The following is a 6,480-nucleotide window of genomic DNA, read 5'->3' as shown; positions in this document are numbered from 1 at the left end:
AAAGTTTCCATTTTCGCCCCTCCTCCCAACACCCTCCCACTCCCCCCACTCCCTCTCCTCTTCCCTCTCCATCACTAAGAGCAGTCCGGGTTTCCTGCCCTGTGGGTAGTTCAAGTTCCTCCCCGCTCTAAGGGAGCCATTTTAGGGTTTGCAAGAGTCTTGATTTTGGAGGGGTTCCCAGGCCCAAGGAGAGGTCCCCAGATTGTTCCCTGGGCAGCAGAGAAGAGCGTACCTGAACTGGCCCTGGTCCATAACCATACTGATGAATATTTTGTATATCACCATAGATCCTTCATCAGGCGATGGATGGAGATAGAGATAGAGACACACATTGGAACACTGGACTTAACTCCCTAGGTCCAAAAGAGAAGCAGAAGGAGGGAGAACGTGAGCAAGAAAGGCAAGACTAGAGGGAACCTTCATCTGACGATAGATGGAGATACAGACGGAGACCCACATTGGAGCACTGGACTGAGCCCCCAAGGTCCAAATGAGGAGCAGAAGGAGAGAGATCATGAAAAAGGAAATCAGAACCGTGTGGGATGCGTTCACCCTCGGATACAAGGGGATTGATCAAATGAGAGCTCACCAAGGCCAGCTGGATTGGGACTGAACGAGCATGTGATCAAACCGGAGTCTCTAAATGTGACTGACATGGGGGCTGACTGAGAAGCCATTGTCAATGGCACTGGGTCTTGTTTTGTCTGCATGTACTAGCTTTCTGGGATCCTAGTCTGTTTGGATGCTCACCTTCCTAGACCTGGAGGGAGAAGGGAGGAACTTGAACTTCCCACAGGGCAGGAAATCCTGACTGCTCTTAGGACTAGAGAGGAAGGAGGGGAGGGAGTGGGGGGGAGGAGGAGAGGGAGTGGGGAGAATGGGAGGGTATGGGGAGAAGGAGAGGAAGTGGAAATTTTTATAAACAAATTAATTAATAAAAAAAGAAAGAAAAGAGAAAACAAAGAGGTTTTTGTTTTGCTTTGTTTTCAGTTATTCCTTTGATTCTTTTGGATTTGGCACAATTTGTAGAATAAATGAATATTGATGTGTTTTATAATTAATTTTTTGGACTTTATCTCATTTCCAATATCAAGCACGTCCATCTTTACCATTAAGTTTACCCAAGGGGAAATACATTGGAGGTCCATGTCACTATAGTAACCCTGTCAGATGTCCTGCCCAAGGGAGATTAAGAAAATTCTTTTGGATCTGTGAAATGACCCAGTAGATAAGGGTGCATGCTACCAAGCCCGATAACCAAATTTTCTTCCCCAGACTCCTAGAGGTGGAAGGAGAGAACCAACTCCCACAAGTTTTCCTCTGGCTGTTGACTGAATTTTTGTCCTGCCCAGTTCCCACAGTTGTTAGGTCCCAAAGAAATCACACAGAGGTCTACATTAATTATAAACTGATTGGCCTAGTATCTCAGTCTTCTTATTAACTCCATAATTCTTGTCTGTGTTAGCCATGTGGCTTGGTACCTTTTTCAGTGAGGTAGTCACATCTTGAGTTCTCTGCATCTGGATCACGACTGCAGACTGAGCGTCCCTCTTCCCAGAATTCTCCTGTTCTCATTGCCCCACCTCTACTTCCTTCCTGATCACCCTGCCTATACTTCCTACCAGGCTGCTGGCCAATTATCATTTTATTAAAAATAATACAAGTGACAAGGTACAGACCACTGTCCCACAGCATCTGACCAACACAGGTGAGCCAGGGTAGACACACTACTGTGCACTCAAGAGTGCACACTCAAGCATGCACACACACATATACACACGCATGTACACACATACACTCAGCATATCCGCACGCATACGCACGCATGTGTGAGCATGCGCACAAAGGGACCTTAAGAAGAGGAAAAGACAGTCTGCTAGAAAGAAGAAGAGCTGGGATTTTCTGTGGCCGCAGCTCTGCCTGGGAACCAGAACCACTGTGTGCAAAAGAGGGGAATTGCTGAGGTGAAGGGCCACTGTTTCCATCAGGCCCCATGTAGGCAGCCCTTCCTGAGGAATGCTACTCATTTCATCCGAGTTCTTCCTCGTCATTAAAAGAAGCATTTTCCAGGGTTACTCCCCCGCCCCCAGGTCTTCTGAGCTCTGCTAGGAGTCTTATCTATATTTGTGGACTTGGAAAAAGCAGGACCTTTCCACTGCTATATCTCTCCCCATGTCTGACTTTTAGTTCAAATCCCAGTTGTATTTCTTCAAATGGGGGTGGAGATTCCTTTATGTCATTTTATCCTCACTGTAGAGCCAGCAGCCCCAGAAGTCCACATCATCACCTCCCAATACCGGGGCCTTGGGGCTCCAGTCTCCCGTATTCTCAGTCTTTCCTTGCCACCAGATGCACCAAGTGTTCTCCACTGCTTCTCCTTCCTTTCAGATTCAATTCTTTAGTCAAGTCTGGTCCCAGATGATCAGTTCTATGTTTTTAAAAGCGCCTGGATCAGGGTTCCAGTCTTCAAATTGTCCTGCATTTTGACTGAATCCCAGGTCAAACCTGTCAGAAATCTATTTCCTGTAAGAGCAAGTAGAATTTTTCCCACCCGTCTCTCTCAATGGCTTCTATGATTCCTGTACCTTCTGTCCCTATGGTCCTCCTCATGCCTTGCCTTAACACTATCTAGGATGACCATGATGGTACTCTCTGCCTAGATTCTTCAAGGATAAAAGACCATCTCATCTCATCCAAACCCAACCTCAGTGAAAATATCACTGCCCAACAGTCAGCAGACAGATCCCTCCTCCTCTGGGGTTTCCGGAGTCTAAGGTAAGGTCTGCCTCCTCCTAGGGATGCTCTGTGGGCAGCAATTGAGTAATAGAGTCTGCAAAGGCCTTTCTTCAGTTTAGGACAACACTAAAATACCATGCCAGCCCCCAGAACTCTCCACAGCATCAGACAAAGCCTCAGTGTGAGTTGGAACCAGGTAGCTTTTCCCATTTTTCCAATGATCTAATTTTTCCTACTGCTACATAGGACCATGTGCTCTGAGAATCCCTAATGAAGTGATTCAGAACTCTTTATCCCAAAGTTAGGGGAAGCAACTAAGATAAGCAATGGTCAGAAGTGGGTGGCAAGAGGAGGGAAGAACAAGGGATTTGGGAATGGATCAATAGTCAGTCAGTAAGATAGCGGTAGGCATTCTGTAATGCCCACTACTGAGAGTTCCCTTGGGTAAACTAGCACTGATAGCTGGTGGAGGGCCTCACTGGCTGCTCTTAAAAGTTATGAGGAACAGAGTGGACATGGGGACTCTGGGACTAGATACCTATTTCAAATGACATTTATTTGTTGAGATAATAAATGATACAGAATAATTAGTCACTGATTTATGCAAAAAGTGATGACCATAAATAGGGTCTCTTTGGTAACAGTTCATTAACCCCTAGTTTACTACACTCAAAAGGAGGTCTTGGTTGTATGAGAAATACATGCTCAGAGAAATTTGTTTCCTCAGCCCTTGGAAGGATCCTGTGCCTGTGTGAAGACCCTCGTGCATCTCATAAACTGGGGAGGAGTCCATGGGTCCATGCAGTGGAGAATCTTATACTATCAGATTCCACTAAAGCAGGTAGACCTGTTTGTTGGTTTGTTTCCATCCCTGCTTTTAAGTTTCTGACTAGCTAGATAGTCCTGTGTCCATTTCCTCTGGACTGAAACATTATCTCCTGGAGAGAAGAAAGTTTATGATTGTCAGTGAAGACCATCACCTGTCTCCAACTGGGTGTTTGTCATGCCCTCCCTCCAAGAATGAAGTGGGCAAACGGAGGAATGTTCCAATGTGACCCACTGTATTTCTCGTTCAGATTAACAACCTAAAACAGATGAGATAACTTTGAACAGATTGTCATGCAGATTGGACAATTTCAACAGAACAAGTTTGAACTCAGTAACAGCAGGGTGCTAGCTAAGGGCTGTCACAGCTCTGAGAAGATGTCACCTGAGGGCAAGTCTGCAGAAAACGGCAAGGGGGAAGGACAGGTCTCTTGTCCTGGGCAGCTCTCAAAGGCCAGAAAGAGCTAGAGAAGCATGGAGTTGTGGGGTACTGAGGCAGGACGAATTCACATGCAGGTATTGATTAACTTCTGAAGTCTTGCTTAAGTCCTGAAGGCTGGCTCCATCAAACTCCTGACTGGGAGAAGGCCCTGGTGGGGGAGCCTTGTCCATCTCTGGGAAGTCCTGAAAGCCATCTCCCTTCTCTTTCTCCTCTGTCAGCTTTCAGTGCTTCCTTCGCACTGAAGCAATAGACGTTCAAATTTATTCAGAACCGGGTGGGTGCTTATTGGTTGAGTCTGGGTGTGCAACTAAGGTGGAAAAAATGGGACCAACTGTAAGAGTCTGCACTTTCCAATGGATACCCACGCCTGACCCAGGCTGCGCGCTTCCTGAACTCGGGCCCACGAGAAGGGATGATTGTCCTGAGGGTTGAAAAAGAGACACACACAAAAGAAACCTTTGCTCATTCACAAGAGTAAATGGCAACTTTATTAAACTCAAGTCAGGTATTTATACCAGTGGGCTAGAAAGATAGAAAATGCAAGGCCTCCTCCCATCCAGAAGCAGGAGAAGAAGATTAAAGCTTCCCGGCCCCTCGGGCAGGGTCAGCTAGGGGAGGCAGGCTATCGGCTATCGGCCCACTGCTAAGACCTTGAATACAAGTGGAATCACCATAACAAAGAGAACCAGGTTCTAGCTAGGTTATCCCCTCAAGCCAGAGCTAGTGCAGAGTCTCCAGGAAGCCGGAGGTCACACGGCCCTGCAAATCGCCAGGAGAGAAGGGAAGAAACTTTGGTAGCTACAACCAACTAAGGAAGAGCTGTCAAAATAGTTTATCTTTTCCAGGTACTACTGTGATCTTTGTAGGCTATTGGCCCAGTGCTTCCTATGTTCAAGGATTTGGTTGTCAATTTTGGTCAGTGGGGCTTTCATTCAACAAGGGATATTTGTTCTTTTGGTCTGTTTGTTTGTTTCTGTTGTTCTCTGGCCTTGAGCTTGGAGCTGGAGTTCTCTTCCTGTCAGAACCCTGCCTTAGGTGGGCTCAGCATCAGGAAGGCAAGGGCTCCGACCTCCATCAATAAAACTTGGACTCTATAATATAGAACACTTGGGAAGCTCTGATAGATATGAGACCCATGAAGAACTTCTCCAAGATTATATGGACAGTAAACACTTTCTGGGGACTAGGAGATTCTTCAATGGAGCTGTGTGAGTATTGGGGAGGCAGCTCCAAAAATACCACTTTCCTTTCTCATCACCTATATTGAAGTGATGTAGTTACAAAAGAACCACCCATTCTCTTATAAGTAACTCCCTGTCCATGTCCCTATAAGTAATCCAAAATAAACTCATCAGTTTACCAGGCTAGAAAGGAATAGAATAGTTTCTTTGGTATGGTATTAGCATTCAGGATGAGGTGAACAGGCATTTGTTCGTGTCCCTCGAGGAAAAGTCACACATCACAGGAGAATAAGAGGAGAACACAGAGAAAATGTAGTGACACCCAAGGAAAAAAAAGCACAGGAATGATGGGGTCCTGCTGGGCCAAAGAACAGGAGTTGAACATTAAGATAAGACTAGGCAGTGGTGGCAAGCTCCTTTAACCCCAGCACTTGGGAGGCAAAGGCAGGTGGATCTCTGAGAGCTTAAGGCCAGCCTGGTCTACAAAAGTTAGTTCCAGGACAGGATCCAAAGCTACAGAGAAACCCTGCCTAGAAAAAAAAAATAAAAAATAAAAAAAGATAAGGGGTGTTTTTCAACAGAAAAGCAAATGCCCCAGGAATGGTGATAACCTGCTAGGATAATTCAAGGAGAGCATGAAAGCTACAATCCAGATTAATGAAATAAAAATAGAGAATTCCACTCTGTGTAATAGTGTAATGCAGCAAAGTATTTGAAGACCCAGTGAATTAAGCACACTAACATGTATTAAAAACAGGAAATAAATTTTCAAATTGAAGAAGCAAAATAATCAACAACAAAATCCAGCTGACTACATTCTTAAGAAAGCCTCAGCAATAAGTCTGTGCTGTTGTAACTAGACGTCATCAGACACAAGATTAGCAAAATTCCAAAATGACACAACCCGGGTATTAATGCTTAGCTTTTAGATGTGATGTAAACACAGTTTTTGCAAATGCATAGTAGAATCATAGTGGCTCTCAGGGTAGTCCAATCCTAATCTGGGAGTGATCGAAAGAATCTGATGTTTCTGGAGGCAAATTTCTAGTGTTTCTAGATGGGCTACTATGACAAATATTGCTTAGCACTCCTAATAAAAACATCAGTGATAGTAAGAAGTGGAAGGATGAAACTGCAAGCTTTTCCCAGTTTCTAGGTCAGACTTGGAATGAATGCATTGACTGAAGGAGTGGTGACTCCCTCTGAATTAAGATCCTATATTACCAGGGCGACCCTATCCGTTTATGATCTCACCTCTCCTTAACCTAAGAACATTGGACCACACATAGGTAAGCG

Source organism: Myodes glareolus, chromosome 5, assembly GCF_982192425.1.
Source record: "Myodes glareolus chromosome 5, mMyoGla1.1, whole genome shotgun sequence".
Classification (NCBI taxonomy): Eukaryota; Metazoa; Chordata; class Mammalia; order Rodentia; family Cricetidae; genus Myodes; species Myodes glareolus.
The sequence above is the reverse complement of the archived record's forward strand: the minus strand, read 5'-3'. Positions refer to the sequence as shown.